This window comes from Sceloporus undulatus, chromosome 4 (assembly GCF_019175285.1).
Source record: "Sceloporus undulatus isolate JIND9_A2432 ecotype Alabama chromosome 4, SceUnd_v1.1, whole genome shotgun sequence".
NCBI lineage: Eukaryota > Metazoa > Chordata > Lepidosauria > Squamata > Phrynosomatidae > Sceloporus > Sceloporus undulatus.
The window spans coordinates 169538858-169558678 of NC_056525.1; the positions used below are offsets into that span (position 1 = coordinate 169538858).

The window sequence follows — 19821 nt, forward strand, 5'->3', positions numbered from 1 at the left end:
CCTCCAAAACCAGTACAATACTTGCTGTTTGTTTTCAGCCTCACGCCTGATGGGCCAGTGATTAAGTCAATGGCCACCTATTCATCTATTTGCTTTCCCTGATTGTGTTCAGATCCAAGTGCCTTGGCTAAGACTATTCTTCACCTTGGTTTAACAAAAGCACAGATCTTTACACCCTTTGTCTTGGCTGCAGCTAAGCCATTAAGTTCATTGCCAGAAGCTAGAAATTGTCTATATAAACCTCAGTCTAGCACACACTGATGTGCTATATTCAGAATACAGCCTGGCTTCACGTCAGACCAAACTCTGGTTTTAGCTCTTGCTACTATTTTAGCCCATGTTTTGGCAGCAGTGTCCTTTCATCATCTACATCCACATTCGGTTCCTGGGGAAGCCTTCGGAAATAAGTATCTCCCGTACATTTGCCTCTCTCAACTCTCTCCCTAACTTCCCTCCTTTACTTTCATTGAGAATTGTGTGTATGTGTGCATGCATGTGCCCTTCACTATGTGTTTGTGTTCCCTTTTTAATAAATATTTAGACCTAATTGGAGCAGTCTGTGTCAGCATTGTCTCTCAAGGGATTCTTGTGGACTTCTCGAGTACACCACGGGACAAGGTCTCATGAAGGTGTTGTTAGGACCCTCGCTCTCAGCAATTTGAGCTAAATTCAGAAATTCCCCTAATCAGATCCTTCCTAACAGCAGCCAGTCAAACAACAACCAAGAAGCCTCTCATCTATGCTGGCCTCAGCTGCACAAGCAAAAAGCTTCTTGGACTCTGCTCAGCCAACTGCTTGGTTGCTGCTCTCAAGGTGACTGGATGCAAAGGGAGCAGCAACCAAGACTGGTTGTTTTGAATTTGCAATAGAAAAGATAAAGGTAAAGGATTTCCTTTGACAAGTTTGTCTAATTGTGTCTGATTGTAAGGGGCAGTGCTCATCTCTGCTACTAAGCTGAGGGAGCCAGTATTCTCAGAGACAATTCCTTGGTTATGTGGCCAGTACGACTATACACAAATGTTCTCAGTAGACCTAATATAAAAAAAAAAATGTGCTGGGGGGTACTAGAGTTGCTGCCCAAAAAGAAAGGGGGGTAGCCCCCCAAAAATTTGGAGCTCAGGTACCACAATCAAGATTGGCCTGTCACCACTGAATCATGTGATTATACATTTAAACTCTGAAAGCACACGGTAGCATCTCAGCTCTGATGTGGATAACTGTGTAACACTGAGAATGGACTGTTCAGAGATTCGAGGTAGTTCAGAATACATGTGCCATGCTATGAATTGAGATAAGTGAATGAAAACCATTGTCACCTCTACTTTAAAAAGTTTTTTGTTTGCTTCTGGGGATAAGATAAACATATTTTATCAGCAAATGATATTTTGCTGCTTGAGGAAAATATAAGATGGTGTCACCACTGCACTTAGAGCCAGTCCTACCTTTGGACAAACAAAGTACGGTAGATGCTGGTCAGGAAAGGTAGAAGCAAGATACTCAAAGAGACAGTTATGCTCCCTACATCTTGCCCTGCAATTCTGTTCCACTCAAGAAAACATGATGCTTTAAGAGCTGTGCAGAGTATTCATCTCTCATCAGTTTTCAACAAAGATAAGTCCAGGTGAGCTTTGTAAATGAAATGAGAGGGGGTGCTATTTTATTTGTTGTCACTTGGTTCTGCCCTTCTCCCATACTAAAGCTGGCTGCACTGGCAATGGTAATCAGTATATTGGTTTAATAAATCAGAATACTTCCTGTGATACTTCCTGCGATACATACAACTGGCCTCCAACTGTGTCAGTTATGAAGTAGTACTAAGAAAATGCTCCAGCATCACCTACCCCCCACCCTCTCGAGGCCACTGCCTCAATTCATGTAATGATAAGGCCAACCCTGGTGTTGACTTTGAGAGCTCTCTTTTAGTGGTGAGAACATTTTTGTTTTAAATATCAACATTTCTGTTTTAATCTAAACTCTTTGCTGATTGACTCCAGTGCTTATGCATTATTGAATATTGGCCTATTAAATTTTTGTATTGATTTTATTTGAGATCTTTAGAGATATAAATAATTTAATAAAGAAAGACATGTTTAAATTATTTTGTAATTTGAACCTGGAAATTTAAATGTCAAGCTTAAAAACCCTTGGTTAGATGGCAGGAGGGGGAGCAGGTCATATTATTTTAAGCTGATTAATCAGTTGATCAGTTAGTAAAAATATATATATATATGCTGTTTCTGTCCTAATGTCATTTGGGCTAGCAGTGAAAGCATGTGTGGAATTTCTGCCTTGGAAGAATAAAAACTTGCAAACATTTAAAATGAACAAAATTTCTTTAGAAGGAAACACAATCATACAGAATAATACAGCAATTGTCAACATGGACTAAGATCCTGAAATAACATGCTTGGAAACAAACAATGATACTATCAGTCCTTTTGCATTCAAAGGGGGGGGGGGGGGAGACTTCTTTGCAAACTTTTAATCAGCTAGTCCAAAGGTTTTTTTTTCTAAACCATTAAGATGGAGGACAATTTGGAGGTGCTTCTCAGCAAATAGCTTTAGTCTCAAAGCACCAGGACAACCCCAGCAAATTGTAGCATGAAGGACATAACCCTGTAATAACAATGCAAATATAATAAATACCAGCGATACAAAAATTGATTCCTCATCCCTCCGCAAGTCAACCATACACACATAAATATTACCAATTTACCTTATAAAAAGTGATAAAATCTGTAATTATTATTTAACTCCCTAGAAGAACAATCTGACACATTTACATTTTGATGTCCAACCCTAAACCCCAGCCTTACAGGCCTAAATCAACTAATTCCAGGCGGTCCACATATTCTTTAAATGTAATTGAGAGACTTTTGAAATTTTGAATAAAAGATGACTACCAGATCTAACTCAATGCCTCAGGAATGGATAACTTTTGGCCTTCTGGATCTTGTGGCTTTCCTCATTCCTTCTTCATTGACAATAAGGTTGATGGGAGTTACAGGCCAGAAACTTGGAGGGCCAAATATTTCTCACCCCTGGAATACTGCAAAAGACAGGCAATTTGTGGCTCTTGATCCACATGCCATATCTCTGGCCACTTGAGAAAATAGTTGATTTAAAACAAGGGTAGGCCAAATGCAGCCCTCGAGCCACACACATGCAGCCCTCAGCACTTTAAAAAAAATTAATTACACCCAGTAAATAATTTAAAATGTTGCAACAATAAAAACAATATAATAAAAACGTTTATCTTAGGGATTTAATATACCTTCCTTGTTGCAAGAGTTTGTTGTCTCAATGTCTGACCAGATTCTAAGATGGGATAGAGGTGGTCTCACAGTTCACAAAGCATTCATAAATTCAATAAATGGAAAACACGTTTCAACAAAAGTATCATGGCTTATTAGCACTGCTAATAAGCATAGCACTGCTTTATTTATTTTTACTTTATTTATTACAAGGATTTATATCCCTCCTTTCTGTCATAATGGGATTCAAGGCCGGTTACAATAATTTTTGTTTTTGTCATCCTCAGTCTCTCTAGTCTCTTTGGATAGATTGGTTGAGGCCCCCCCCCCCCCGTTATTTAACATAAAATACTAGTTTTTCAAAATCAGAAGTGTATTATGAGGGAACATTTTTGGCCATTGTGTGGGAACATTTTTGGCACTATGCAGTCTAGGGAACACTGGCCTGTAGGCCTGCTGCAAATACCCATCCCTGATCTCAAGAAACTTCTGATTGTGGTTCTTCAGATGTTATGACCATACACATTTGCACTTGTTGCTACAGGAGACTTAATCTTCCTTTTCAATGCTACTGCCTCCATTGTTGTTACAGAAGTCTTCTTATGATGTTGAAACATAGGCACTTACCGCATGGGGCTCCAGGAATGCAAATGGCATGGGACGAAAGGGGGCATGATGGGAATGTAACAGGGTTATTACCCATTTTATTGCATGCTGGAATGCTGCCAATGCCACCGGAAGTCCCCATTCCATTCCAAATCCGTCCACCAGAGGCTGATTTTCAAGTACTGTACTGTTCTGAACAGTTCCTGAAAGTTGGCCTCTCTGGCACAGATGGGGAATGGAACGGGGACTTCCGACGGCATCGGCAGCATTCCAGTGTGTGATAAAATGGGTAATAACCCTGTTCTGTTCACATTACACCTCATTGCGTCCCATGCCATTTGCGTTCCTGGAGTCCCATGCGATAAGCTCCACTGTTATATGCTGTCAAGTCAATTTTGATTTCTAGTGACCTTGTGAATGAGAAACCTCCAAGAGACTGTTCTTAACAGCACTGCTGAGGTCTTGCAAACTCTAGGCTTTGACATCCTGATGTCATGCCCTCCCTTGAGAATTCATCTTCAGTCTACGAAACAGACATATCACAGCCAGAACAGAAGCTTGACAGCCAGTTGACTTTTCCAGAAGAGATGCTAGAAGAAAAAGCTCAAGTCTTGGGAAAGATGCAGACTTCAGTGTTTGGTAGAAACAAAACCACTCCCCACAGGAAATGTGAGAGGCTACACACATAAAGCTGTGAAATAGCACTCTTGGAAAATAGTCTGCAAGAGGGGAGTGGCTGGGCAGGCAGACTTTATAAACTGGGCCCTTCCTCCATTTGAATTGCTGGAAGCAAACTTGTGGTTTACCTCTTGATGCAGTTGACCTGTATTGACTGCTGTGAGTATGGTATTTGATTTATGACCCTGGACTGTTTCTTGACTCTGCTACCAGGCTAGTATTTCTCAGATTATGTTCTAATCTCTGGCCTTTGACCATGGACTGTTTGTAATCGGGCACCTATTGTTCCTTCAGCTCTGAACGTCTGGCTCTCTGCCTATTGGTGCAATGTGAGAGAAGGGCACCTTAATTGAGTCAATATACCTGTAATGGGTTCTTGCTTTTTTCCTCCCACCTTCAACTTTATCAAGCATCATAGTCTTTTCCAAAGCATCATGTGTTCTCATGATAAGTAAGTTCCAGTAAGACTTGCTTCTCATTAAATCCCACACGAGTGGGATTTGCAAATGGCTTGTTTGTTAAACTGTGCTGGGCACTTCTTTACTTTACATCTATTATTTACTCTTTGTAGTGTCCTCAACAAAGTTGAATAATTCAGTTGTTTATTTATGTATTTGTGCATAGATATATTTTTATACATAAATGTACAACACTATAAGTACTGCCTATGGAACACATGAAAACACTTGTGTCCTGTGTCGATTTGTTTAACATGTTATTTCCTTATGTTGAGAAATGTCCTGATGCTGGCGGGGGGATTCTGGGATTTCTGGTATGCTTTATGCAATATTTGCATTTCCCCTTTTTTTTCTTTTTTCTTATTCTTTTGGCTTATACTATCAGCCTCACACGCTGTATTTTCACCATCCAAGTTAACTCAATATTTAAGGATTGGAGGATGTTCAAAATCTCCAGCCTAAGGACAACTGTGGAGTGCCTGAAACCTCTGCCACTTCACACCAAGGAACACAACAAGCCAATACTGACATTGTGTCACCCCAGATTACATTCCTGATATTAGGCATTATGAGTTTAAATTAGAACGACTATATTGAGATGCTGAAATTCAGTGAAAAAGCTCTACTTAGTAAAGCTCAGAGTTCTGGTTTCTATCCAGGTTCAATTCTAATAAAGATCCCCCCCCCCCAGGTCATGTTATCAGTACAGATATGCTTCATGTGTATATTTAATTAAAATGTAAATGGTGAGCACGAAAAAAGCAAGGGAATAATTAGAATGCCACTGTAGAATTGTGATTCTTTGCCTTCCTAAACCTGTTTGATCCTTCAAGTCATCTGGACAGGACTTTATGAAGTGTCCACATGCTCTTGAGGTCAACTCTGTAGTTATTCAGAAGGGTCCATTTGGGTTGGTAGTCTCTTACAAAAGTGTCCCTCTACATTACACAACAGTCTGCTATGTTCCTGGAAAGAGATGTGAGGACATCTCCAGATGTGAGAACATCTCTAGACCCAATGGTTCCTTCTAAGGTTCTGTGCAACTGATTATGTTACACTGGGTCTGAACAGGATTCTAACCTTAGTATGGTAACATGGACTAGGTAGAATTCTCTTCATTCTGATATTTGATATGTTCTAACCATTTTATGTGCTATTGCTTGTGATTTGTTTTGAGTCCACACTTCACTTCAAACAGTTCAGTTTTTGACCAATGGGAATGAAATGCATTTCATCATACTTCTCCCTTGTTTGTAAGAACTTGAATAGGACGATTGTTCTTTTTAAGGATAGAAATGTTATAACAACAATAAGAAATAATGGATAGGATAAATCATATGGTATGTTAGTCAATATTGGAATGAATGGAATATTCGCAAGAAACGGAAAAAGTGCGATAAGTAACACATAAAAGATAGTAGATTGGGAAGTGAAAGGAAAAGAAGACAAAAGAAGATTATGTATTTGTATTTTTAACTGTTTTTGGTATGTATGGTTGTAAATGCGATTGAAATACTTAATGAAGATAATAATAATAGAATAGCTATTGGGCTTGGCAGTCACTGAGACTTTTGTATAGCTATCTTTCTGAAACTAATGATGAACAATCAAGATTTTAGCATTGCTATCTGTCTAGTTTTTAACTGGACAACTTGCTTTTTTCAAAACAAAGTGTAAATGTCAATCAACATTAAAGAGTTTGTTCCAGTTTTATGCGAAGATCCCTTCAAAGATCATGGATGATGGGTGAGTAGGTGTCTGGACTTCTGGCTGTTGGACCAACAGCTGATCTGGCCAAAGCCATTTTGCTGCTTGAGATGAAAACCAAGTTATCACTTTCATCTGTATAGACACTGAGTTAACTAGCAGTTTTATCTTTCTTCATTATTGACAATAGGATAATATCCTCTTTGGGATTTGAGAGCACAACAGCGCAGTGTTAGTTTGGCAGTACACTTACACAATGCCTATCACACAACTGTGCTGCCCAACATCTTATTGCCCATCTCAAAATCTCAGAGCCTACCATCTGAAACCAATGCCTGTTCTGGGCCAGATACCTGACTATAGGGCCAGCCCTGGCCAGAAGCATCCAGGGGCATCTTTCCTATTCCTAGGGAATAATGCATGTTCCTCTCAATATCATTAGCAGGCTGTGGGGGTGTAAATATTTGACTATTTCGTTCTTGCATTCCAGGACAAATAATTTTTGCAATTATACCAATATTTCTGAACAGTTCTTGACCAATATTTGCATATCCTAGAGTACTGTGAGAAATTATTCTACACAGAAAACCATGTTGAGGGGTTTTGCACAAAATTCTTGTCCTTACACAAAAAGCCACATTATTTCTGTGCAGAATAATTTCTCACAAAATAGCTATTGTTCCCAAAAATGTACCATATATACTTGACTATAAGTTGAGAAATTTATGCCCAATAACTAATCCCCAAAACCTTGGTCAACTTATATACAGAGCAATACAGTAAGCGTTTGCCCCTCAAGCCTCTTCTACAACTCAGCTGCCTCCCAAGGGGTCGGCCAGGCTGGATAAAAGCTGGGGGGGGCACTTGCCTCCCTTCCTCTCTCAGGGAAAGGGTGAGGGGCAAATGCTTGTCTCTCTTTCTCTCTCCAGTCCGTGTGTCCTCTGAAGCAACATCTGGGCTGCAGAGGAGGAGGGAGAGTGAGCGTTCGCCTCTGAAGCTTCCTCCCCAGCTCAGCTGTCTCCCAATGGGACAGCCAGGCTGCGAAGGGGAAGGAAGGGTACCAAGATCCACATTTTCCCTTATCCAGGGGTAATCTCAAAATCCCTGATTTTGGCCCCAAAACCTGTCCTTGACTTACATAGTGTCGACTTATACGTGAGTATATACAGTAAATGTTTTTACACAGATTTTGTGTGTATGTCTGTGCATGTACAAAGAATCATGATTTTTATTTTTGCACAAAAAACTCTTGTATTTCTGGAAACAATTTTTTTGCACAAAATGTATATTTTGCATAAAAACACATTTTCCGTTCAACCACCCTACTGTTTCCAGAAACTTCAAAATAATATAAATATGAAAGAAAATAAAAGTGGGGGGAAATTTGCAGAAAAATGCCTTTACATGAAAAATACATGTTTTGCTAAAAAACCCCAAAAAACCAACCCCACAGATATTTTTGCACAGAATAATTTCCCCAAACATTTTGAGATGTGTGAATATTGTATGAAAATTGCACAAAATTCTTAACTCTGTTAGCCTTCTTGATCATGTTTCCAAAGTTTGAGGAAGAATAAAAAGCAAGTGTGCAAAAACCAACTGAACATGTGTATGTACCACAGCTGGCTAGCAAAGCCTTCACTTTCCAGCAGCAACTGTACCTATTAGTATCTGTAAAAGGGAGAGTTATATGAAAGCAAGTAGTTGCCAGCGGTTAGACCGGCACGAGCATCTGCCAGAAGTGCCTGGGAGATTCTGGAAGCTGTAATCCAAAATTGTCACATGCTGTTCCAGGAGCATTTATAAAAGTATAAGGTCAACTGGACCAGTGCTCCCTATATCAGACCAGCTGTTCACTAATGTACTAATCTGGATGGCCCGATCTTCTGAAATAAGGTGGATGACAAGATAGTACAGAGGCTTATCAGTGGTGTTGTCCTAATGAGGAAGACATGCCTGGTGCATCTACACTATAGAAATAATGCAGTTTGATTATAATAATAATAATAAAATAATAAAAAGTTGATTTTTATCCCGCTATTCCAACTTTGATCAAAGCGGCATACAGAATTTAGATAAAAAATACACCAAGATAAAAACAGTTTAAACAACATTTAAAAACAGTCACAATAACAACACAGGGCCAGCTGAGTGGGGGAAGCCATAAACATTACAAGGTCGTCAACATAGGGGGTGAAACATAAAATGACATCTCATGGGGGGAAGGCTTTAGAGAAGAAGAAGGTCTTAAGGTTCTTCTTAAAAGTATCTAAAGATGTGATGGAGCGGAGCTCATCCAGGAGATTATTCCATATTCTTGGGGCCGAGATAGAGAAGGCCCGTTGCGAGGTCCTCGCATAACGTGCAGTTGGGACCTCCAGCAGATTCTTCCCTGCTGACCTGAGTGTGCGAGGCGGATTATATGGGGAGAGGTGGTCCTCCAAGTACCCTGGGCCCAAACCATTTAGGGCTTTATAGGTCATAACCAACACCTTGTATTGAGCCCGGAAGCAAATAGGCAGCCAATGGAGATCTTTCAAGATAGGTGTTATGTGGTCTGACCTGGAACCACCAGCGACCAGTCTCGCTGCCATATTTTGCACTAACTGTAGCTTCTGGGTTTGGTACAAGGGTTGCCCCATGTAGAGTGCATTGCAGAAATCCAATCGAGAGGTTACCAGAGCATGTACTACAGTTTCAAGGTCCCTCCGGTCCAGGTAGGGGCACAGCTGGCATATCAGCTGAAGCTGATAACAAGCGCTCCTGACCGCCGCATCCACCTGAGATGACAGCTGGAGCGACGAGTCCAGGAGCACTCCCAAACTGTGAACCTAGTCCTTCAAGGGGAGCGTGACCCCGTTCAGGACAGGATGGCAAATCTCACCACCCGGACCCGGGGGACCTATCACCAGTACCTCCGTTTTCTCTGGATTCAGACTGAGTTTGTTTTCCCTCATCCAACCCATTACCGACTCCAAGCAGGCATTTAGAGGAGAGATCCCATCCCTAGTCACTGCATCAGTCGGAGACACAGAGAAACAAATTTGGGTGTCATCAGCGTACTGATAACCTCGTGCCCCGTATCTCCGGATAATCTCTCCCAGCGGTTTCATGTAAATGTTAAATAGCATGGGGGACAGAATAGCTCCTTGAGGGACACCAGATGTCAGTTCCCTCTTATCGGAGCAGACGTCCCCCAGCTGCACCATCTGGAATTTACCCGAGAGGTAGGAACGGAACCATTGGAGCGCAGTGCCCCTGATACCCAACTCCCTCAGGCGTTCCAGAAGGATACCATGGTCAATGGTATTGAAAGCCGCTGAGATGTCCAAAAGCACTAACAGGGACATGCTTCCCCTGTCCATGCCCAGACGGAGATCATCGACTAAGGCGACCATGGCAGTCTCAACTCCATAGCCCGCCTGGAAGCCGGTTTGAAATGGGCCTAGAAAATCCGTTTCATCCAAGATCGATTGAAAATCCATTTCATCCAAGATTGATACCACTTTAAGTGCTGTAACATCATCCTATGGAATCCTGGGATTTGTAGTTTTCCAAGGCATGTAGTCTACGCTGCCAAAGAGTGTTAGTGCCTTACAGAAATACAAATCCCAGGATTCTGTAGGATGGAGTCATCCTTCATCCTCCATCTTGAGGGAGAGAGAGGCAGGCTAGCCCCAACAGGCCTGCCTGGAAGAAGAAAAGCCCTCCCTTCATCCTCCATCTTGAGGGAGAGAGAGGCAGGCTAGCTCCACCAGGCCTGCCTGGAAGAAGAAGAGCCCTCCCTCCAGTCCATCTGCCTTGGCCCAGGCGTCAGAGGGAGAGAATAACTGCTGGACCTGATCCCCTCCCCCTGCTCTCATCATTCCCTTCTCCTTTTGTGTCCTGTCTTTTAGATTGTAAGCCTGAGGGTAAGGAACCGTCTATTATCCCCTCTGTTGTAAACTGTTCAGATTCCCAGTGATTGGGCGGTATATAAATAAATCATATTATTATTATTATTATTATGACAGTTATAGTTGTATCGAACTGCATTATTTCTACAGAGCTCATCTTGTGTTAGAGAGCATAGTGGTTAAATGCCAGTACTACCAGGGGCTCCAAGTTTGACTTAGCCTTCCATCCTTCCATAGGTCAGTAAAATGAGTACCCAGCTTGTTGGGTAAGCTTGGTGGGGGCAATAGGCTAACAGATTATAGAGCGCTTAGAGAGTACTGAGTTCACTGATAAGCGGTATAAAAATGTACATGTTATTGCTATCACTAGTGGTTTTTTTTAAAAAAAGAACTCTTTAAACTAATGAGTAAGTTGTTGCTTTTAACCCCATTGTTTCTTGAATGTCATTGTTGTGCTTTGCTGCTGTGCGGTTGTTTTGTTTGTATTGCATTCTATATTATAATTTGTGTTTTAATGTAAGCTGCCTGGGGAACAGTATGATGTTCAAAGGCAAAACCAACAACAAATGATCTCTTCTGAAAGCTGCTTGCTCAGCATTCTCCCAGGGGAGCTGCACACAAACTGGAATTTTCTCCACCAACCCCCCAGCAGAAAAAATTTGAGTGGTGGAAGGAGGGACTGGATGACTTTTTCCTCAAGTCTCTTGTTTGAAAGGCAACACAGGAAGCAACCTGCTTCAGGGTCAATCCTGTTAGGCTAGGTACTGGCCTGAAGGAAAGAAGGAAGAAAAGAAAGAAAGAAAGCCTCAAATCCAAACAATGCATTAAATAACGTGCTCCAATTTATTCACAAACTTTGACTAGAATACAACAGAGTATTCATCCATTTTGAATTCAAGAGAGAAAATTTCAGTGGTGCAGAATATTCCCTGTACAAGAATATTTATTTTAATAAAAAAAGCTTTACTTTATGTTCAGAAGAAGAATCCTGATTGAAGGCTTCTCTATCTAGTTGAGCATTCTGATCCAGCAGTTTCTCATGGGGAAGAGAGGAACTGCACCTTCCTTCTGTCATTGCCCAAGAATGGATCTCTGGAAGTATCAGATGGTGTTCAGTGCTGTTGTACCAGCTATCGTCTGCTTCTTTGACACTGTTCACTCCTAGCCTCTGATTCTTGTTTCTGTAGACACTTAGATGATCCCATCCAATTACAATAATACACACTGGAGAAGCAAAATGATGTCACCACTAGATTAGGTTGTATGATGAGGTTGCTGGTGAAAAGCAACACAATGAAAATGGATGAACAACTGCTTCATGAAGGATGCATCTGCACTGTAGAAATAATGTAGTTTGACACCACTTGATTTGCCATGGCTCAATGCTATGGCATTCCAGGGTGTGTAGTTTTATGAGATATCCCGCCTTCTCTGCCAGAGAACTCTGGTGCCATAACAAGCTACAAATCCCATAATTCCATAAACACTGAACCATGGCAGTTAATGTGGTGGCAAACCGCATTATTATTTCAGCAATGAAGATGCTGTGAAAGACTACTAGTGAACAGTGAGAGAAGAAAAGGAGAGGATGAAGGTCTTAGCAAAAGTGCTAGCAAAGGTGTGTAGGTGATTTCCAGCCCTGATATCATTTTATTGCTCATGATATGTCAATTTCAAGTCAAGCCTGTGGTTTGTATTCCTTTTTATTGGGCAAGAAGAGTCTCAGCTATAAAAATTGCAGAAAGAAATAGCCATTGTTTGGATTATCTCTGCAATACATGAAGCTGCAAACTCCCTAGAAGACCTAGAGATGGCAGCATCTCACAAAGAACTCTCCTTCTCGCCAGCACCCCCATCCCTCAACCACCCCCAAAGAGAAAACAGTTCTGTAATCTGTTGACAGGATTAAGAATTCCTGTTGTTTTACAGGAAGTAAATAAATCCTCATGGTCTTTTGGAAGCCTCATAAGTATATGAGAATGGTTAAAAATTGTTTATACTACGGTAAAAGTATCAAATGGATATTTACAGCATTTAAACCATTACCTCAGATTGATGTGGACTGGTCTGAAAGGCCAGATTGTTTGCATTATCCCATTTAGGAACATCTGTCAAACTCTTGTGTGATGGGTATAATACTCAAGGAGTAGGGTTTTCAACTTGCATGAAGTCTACTAAATTCATAAGAAAACAGGCACACATGGAGCTGGAAAACGTTATTGTCTTTGGCTCAAAATGCTGTGAGAAAAACTCTAGAGAATAAAGGCGACATGAACTATTTTGGTAGAGGATAGTGTCTCTGAACATTCACAGAGTGCTTTTCCTTGCTAGGATGAATTAACAGCTACGTTTGGTGGCAGGGAAGGTGGTTTCTGGTCAGAGGACAAGACCTAATGGCACAACTGAACTCTATTCTGAGAATTAGGCTATGTACACAAACTTGAATTACACGAAACTCCTCATTAGGCAGAATAGAATGGCAGGAATTCGCCGCTGTAATTGAAATAAGCTGAAAATAGAAAATGACCAAACAAAAGCATTTTGGAAAAGTACCACAAACATATTAACTTCAGAAAGCAAAAGAATCATGAATTACAAGAATGTAATTCAGCACTCCTTCCATTTAGTTCTTTGTCCTTGCAGTGCCTTTATATTTGTCCGGTCACAATGTTGCATTAATAACAACAAATCTCAGAAACATTATTTCTAACTACAAATCTGGCCATGCTGCCTTTGGGATTATGGGAGTGGTAGTCCTAAAAGTGATATTTCTAATGTAGCAGCAACATTGCACTGAAACAATTCTTCTGTGTCCATCTCTTTGGATGCAGAACTGGCAACCTGATACTCCTCTTGACTGGAGATGAGAAGAAATTTTATTGGACTCAGTAGTTTCAAGAAAAGTAGCTTTTTCATATTTTGTGAGATTTTGGCTGCTGCCACACTGCAGAATTAATGCAGTTTGACACCGCTTTCACTGTCAGGGCTCCATCCTGTGGAATCCTGAGATTTGTAGTATGTTGTGGCACCAGAGCTACCTGAGATAGAAGGCTAAATATCTCACTAGACTACAAATCCCAGAATTCCATAGCATTGAGCCATGACAATTAAAATGGTGTTCACAGTGCATCAATTCTGCAGAGTAGACGCAGCCTTTGTGTGAGATAATGTACAGTGGTGCCTCGGGTTACGAAATTAATTCGTTCCGCGGCTAATTTCGTAACCCGAAAAACCTTCGTAACCCGAATTGCCATAGGCGCTAATGGGGAAAAAAGCCGCGGCTCTGCCGCGGCTCCATTTAAACAGCGCCGGAGTTTTTTCGTAACCCGAAAAAACTTTCGTAACCCGAAACAATAAATCCCTATGGGATTTTTTCGTATCCCGAAAAATTCGTAACCTGGGTATTTCGTATCCCGAGGTACCACTGTACATATTTGCTTGCTTCACACTTTCACACATTTGTGAGAATTACTGGCGTTTTCAAGAAATAAAGTGCACAGAAAACAATATGCATGTTTTAAAATGCAAAATATGCATCATTTAAAAAAAGGAACTATGCAGAAACACTCTATGGTCAGTTGGGAAAGGTTGCATCATTTTGCTAAATGACGCAAATAAATGTACACAGATTTCAGTGCAGAAAGAAGGTACAAAGTTTTGAAATGTGATATGATTGAAGATGGGAGGAAAATGCATGAAATTCAAAGAAACCCAATGAGTCCACAGTCCACAAATGTTCTTCTCAAGTATGTTGTCTCTCCCATTTGCTCTTCAAGTTCCTTATATTACTCAACTGGTTGGTCTTCTTTTTCCTCAGCCATTTAATCTCTTTCCTTTTCATAGGTTTCTTCTACAGGTTCTTCCAAGTCAGCTGAGCCACAGGGCTGGCTTTGCCTTTGGGGAAGTTCAAGGTGTTGCTTGAATCAGCACATGATACAGGTGGTGGAGAACGCTGTGTTCCTCAACCTAAGCTACTCCAGTGCCTTATGTTGCAGTGAAGGGTGCTCTCTTATTTGCAGGACTGAAGAAAGAGTCAGCTGCCAACCCAGCCTATTTTTGTACATGGAATGGGAGGATGCACCATCATTGCCTTAGGCAATAACATTTGTTTGTTTGTTTAAATATTTACATCTTATTCTTTACTGTGGGATTTTGGGACAACCTCTAAATACTATGGGATAAATCTATTTGGTTAGCTTGGGGGGGGGGCACTATATATAAACAACTTCCTTATTTCAAAAAAGTGGTACCGTGAACATTTTCTTTTTGACAATATTGTTTCCTGAGTCATGGCAAATTTCTGTGTATCATAGGCTGTGTCCACATGGACCAGAATATTCTACTAGCAGCCTGGAGTATTCTGATCCTGAAGCTACCCCAGATTGCCTTCATTCCCTGGGCAATGCCTGTTGGCTGTTCATCCATGTGCCCTGGGTGCCACCATGAGTCACTCCATCTTAGGCTGGAAACAAGGCTCCCAGTATCGATTACATGGCTTCACATCTCATTCTGACCTCAGAAAGAATAACTTGTGCCAGCAGTGGCAGCAGTAGGTGGCACAGTGGGACGTGCATGTGAACTGCTTCTTGGAGTTGCTCTGGAAGGTTCTGCATTTTCTAGAAAGTTTTGGAGCAAAATATGAGTTTTCTAAAATCCATTTTAAGGGTGGTACAATGGGTGCTCAGCATATGCGGGCTTGCCATCCATGGATCTGAGCATCCGCAGATGGCAAACCTTGTTGTTTTCAATGGTGGCATGTGCATGTGGCTGCTCTAGCAGCCAAATGCATGTTGTGCTGCCATTGGGAACAGTGGCACATGAGGTTTTTTCTTATCTGCAAGGAGGTCCAGAATGGATACTCCGTGGCTAGGAAGGGCTGACTGTATAACATGAGTTTGATGCTGAAGTGGCCATGCAGCATCAGGACATTTCACACTAGAATTGGGCCCTGAGTCATCTGGTCAACATAAGGATGAGCGAGGAGCAGACTGTGTAATTTGGCCCTTGCTGACATGGCCATAGTCTTTCAGCCAATTAATGGCATAAGGTTTCCTAATACAAGTACCTTAAAATGTAGATGTCTCCCAAAAATGTGAGGACTATTTATTCATTTATCACTGGGCTCGGTATATTTTTGTATTAAGTGGGATATATGTCATTCTGAAATAAACTGAATTTGCTTGCAAAATATAATAATTTACTTCCCCCCTTTTTGGGTAGGCCTCTGTGGAAGCAGTAGGCACCCAGAAGTCATTGATTCACCTGTGCATTAGGTCCATAGGTTATGATTTACTTTTATGTTCTCTCTCATGTTATACAGACACACAAATAAGGTTTCTCAATGACAACAGAATCCTGTTGAAACATAGTCACTCCTGTATAGTCACTCCTACAAAGATGTGCAAAGTATTTAGATGACATGGAAAAGTTGGGGAAAGGACCCCCACTGCAATTGCCTCATTCCATGCTTAATAAAGAAAAAAGGTAGTAATTGGTTTTCCAATATTTTGCCTCCCTGAACAATTAAATGAGGTTCAAACATTAAAACCATTTACGTGGCTGAAGCTGTATGGCATTTATCCCACTTATTTTATTTGCTGAGCCTTGCTCAGCATGATTAGAAAAGTAAGCAAAAGCATTTTGGCTAATTTTATTTCTCAGTGGGAGAGCGGAAGGCTTCCTTTGGAATGTTGTTCCTAGCGGGTGGAATAACTAATACTTACTCACAAATTTTCCCCTCCATTATTTCATATTTGAAAGACTATTATGCTTAGGTGGCCTGGGAACCCGTTTAATTTTCCAGTAGTAGCATTTTTAGCTCTATCATTCAGTCTTTGCCTCACCAGCCCATCGCAAGAAACACTTTTCAGTTTTATAAGAAGAACCTACTCAGAATTTCTTACATTATGCTTTTTCTGTGTCTAGCGTTCATCAAGCTGTAGAAAGTATGCTTTCTTAAATGTTTAATTTAAATTCTGTCCTATGCACTCAGAAGTAAGTCCTTGTACTGTGTATTCCTGGTTAAGTGTTCACAGAGCTGCAACCTTATTCCACTTCTGTGAGAGTTTCTGGGGCAAGAAACCACCCATATGTTGTATTTGTATGTTGCTCACAAGAAATCGCATTTCACCCCAGCTTCTAAGAGCTCACTTTCAAACATATATTCCTATCCATATGGACTAGAAAGTACAGATGGTAGTTCTTTGAATTAGATGTATATTGCCCAAGCTTCTCCCCAGAAAACCCTCAGAGCTAGTTGAGTGGTCACTTATGTATAACTGGTAAGTATTAAACATATCTCTATATATGACAATGAGGACACAGTGTTCTCCATGTGCTAGCTTGTGTAATGCTGCTTCCTTCTTATGGTTCTTAATCTTTAATTTGAACTTGGACTGGACTAGCCTTAAACAGAGGACTCTGAAAGAAGGCTGTCTTCTTTCAAATAGGGCACATGGGCACCCTAGAAACTAGCCTGTTGAGGAAGGCAAAAGATCCTTCTAAAGAATTTCTCTGTATGTTTATTTAAAGTAGATATAAATAAAATATGGCCTATTGATCATTTTTGGTCCACAGGTCGCAAAGTATGAGCTCCCAGTGCCCTCACTTTTTAAACTTAAAAATACCCCTCACACTCTATAGAGGATACAGAGAGTGATTTAACCACATTTTTCCTGACCTTAGGCTGGCTGTGTGAGTGTCCAAAAGTGGGAGTGATAGCTATTCCTGGTTCTGAAAAACAAAAAACAAAAAAACCTATGTGCAGGTGGGAGAATATGTGACCTAAGACATCTTTGTTCTGTCAGTATGCTGGAATCCCCAGAATTCTTTGTATTTGAATTAAACTAATAAGAAATATATACTGTAGGTTGAGTGGGAAATCTATGGCTTCCCAGATGTGCTTGGAGATCTCCACCTCTGCTGAAAAGAAACCTATTGGAAAGTAATTGAAGCTCATTTTCTGATTTTTTCCCTAATAATGTTCTCTAATAAAATAACAAACTTTATCATATCTCAATACTTTTGTCCTGGCTATGAAGATTTGATCATCATTTGACCAGCCTAAGAAGCTCACTGTCATCGGGATGTAAATTGTACAAAACTGACGTAAGAAGAATCATTGCTTGATGTTTAAGAGCAGCACAGATTAGAACAACATCTGAATGCAAATCACATAGTGATAATCACATATGGAATATTTTTTGTAATCCCACAAAATAAATATTGGTGGCATCCTCATTCTTCACAATATTTGCCTTGAAAATGAGAAACTGAACAAAAGTGTATGTGGGTCAGATCAACTCTTGCTGACATGGTAAGTTTTTTTTTTTTATTAATCATGAAAAAGCTCAAGGTATTGTCAGGTTCTTATTCTTTGAAATCAAACCTTACAGGTCTGTAAGTTACAGAGAGAAAAACATGTTTGACTGCTCAGCTCACTTCTAGATAGGAGGACACTTTGATCACACATTTGACAATGAAGATAGGGTTGTGGAGATAAGGACTGAACTGCTGACATAAGCAGGCTGGTTTTCCTCATGTCTCTAAGTGAAAGCTTATGATCATGTTCTTAGATGCTTTTTGTCTGTTTCTATTATTTCTTTTCATCTAGAAGTAACCTTTTTTTAAAAGTTGGCATATGACTGAAATCATGAAAATAGATTTCTTTATTTTATTAGGAAACAAGGCTGCTGTTTCAGATGACTCCTTTTCTGATTTTCCCCCCCGTTATGACAAAATTGTCAAAAGGGATTTAACTCCCTTTCTTTCCAGATCACATGGCTGATGTAAAAACACCAGTGCCCAGCAAAGGAATTCCTCTGACTTATTAAAGACAGATCTGATCCTTGCACAAACCCTGTGCTATTTTTGAGATAAGTAAACGGCACAGAAATAAACAATGTGACATTTTACTTCTACACTCTGCCCAAGACACAAACCACATACTGCTTTGGAAATATGAAACATGACAAATCACTGTTTTGTTTTGTTTTTAAACTTCAAACCAAAGAAATTGTACACTTCCTTGTGAATTATACCACTGCTTTTTCATAAGTTAGCTGTGATTCTCTCTTTATTCAGAACATTACTAGGCCCAGTGGAGTACTTGTACTTAAGGCAAAGCAATAATGCACATCTCCCTCTGGTTTTATGAAGTTACTGCTTAATCTAAGTCCTGACTCTTTACAGAAGATAAATCCATAAGTACTCACTCACTGAATTAATTAATTAAAAAGTTCTTACCTACCAAAGATTGTGATCCATGAATAGGGCAGACTTGTGTATGTAATTACTGCAACATCATATTGACTTGCATATACCAATAAGCCTGTTAAGAAGTTACCCATAGGCAGCTGCCTATGCCTCATTTGAAAGTATTCTACAGGTCTGTTACAAAATCAGCCACAGTGGGAAAGCAGAACCCTCTCCCACTGTCTTTGCACAAGTTGCAACTGCCCTTTCAAATCATGGCTATAGGCCAACTCAAAGGCTGAATAACCTTTGAGTGTGGTACGGACCCATAGGCAAACAAAAGCAGCTGTATGATCAAGTCCTAATCATTGAAGTGTTCATTCCTGAACTTACATTTTGTAATCCCCAAGGTCACAGTAAATCACTTCCCCAATCCCCCCGCCCCCAGGTTTGGTTATGGTAGTGGACCAAAATAAGATGATGCACTCCATGTGCTTCTAGCAGGCGTTGCATGACATTGGCCCTGAAATTTGTCGCTGTATCCACCAGGATTTCTAAAGATTATTCCACCCTTGCAAAGATTTCACCAGAGTTTAGGATATGGCTATAAATGTGTTTCTACTTGGTGGTGTGGTTTCTGGCCACAAAAGACTACAAATGTAAGCACATACTGGTTTCCCATGGCAGTTTCAAGGGAAAGGTCTCAGGATGCTCATAGGCACTCTCTAGAAAGGAAAATCTGTGGTGGAAAGTGATTCCTCTCAGCTGTGTCTCACTTTCTATTTGATATTTCTTGTACAGGCAGCCCTCCTAACTCGTGGACCTTGAATATCCACAGAGGGGTGACCTCTGCTATTTTCAATGGTGCACACCCAGTGCGTGGGCCTGGGCTGCGCACATGGGGGCATGCCCCAGTCAAGCCTATGGGGCTTGAATATGCACAAGCCTCTGTTTTCATGGGTGTGTGTGTGTGTGTGTGTCCAGAACAGATCACCCACAAAAACGGAAGGCCAACTGTATATTAACTAA

At 40.6% G+C, this 19821-nt stretch overlaps 1 long non-coding RNA gene across 3 annotated transcripts in view; it reads right to left on the reverse strand.

The window, feature by feature from the left end:
- Window positions 1–18962, reverse strand: part of LOC121927617 — a 43179-nt gene extending 24217 nt beyond the window's left edge. For 2 of the 3 annotated variants that reach the window (XR_006103283.1, XR_006103281.1), the window contains exon 1: window positions 18844–18962. This is a non-coding gene — a long non-coding RNA (uncharacterized LOC121927617). The remainder of the gene's footprint in view (window positions 1–18843) is intronic. The other variant, XR_006103282.1, reaches the window with a different exon arrangement.
- Window positions 18963–19821: the final 859 nt, after the last annotated feature.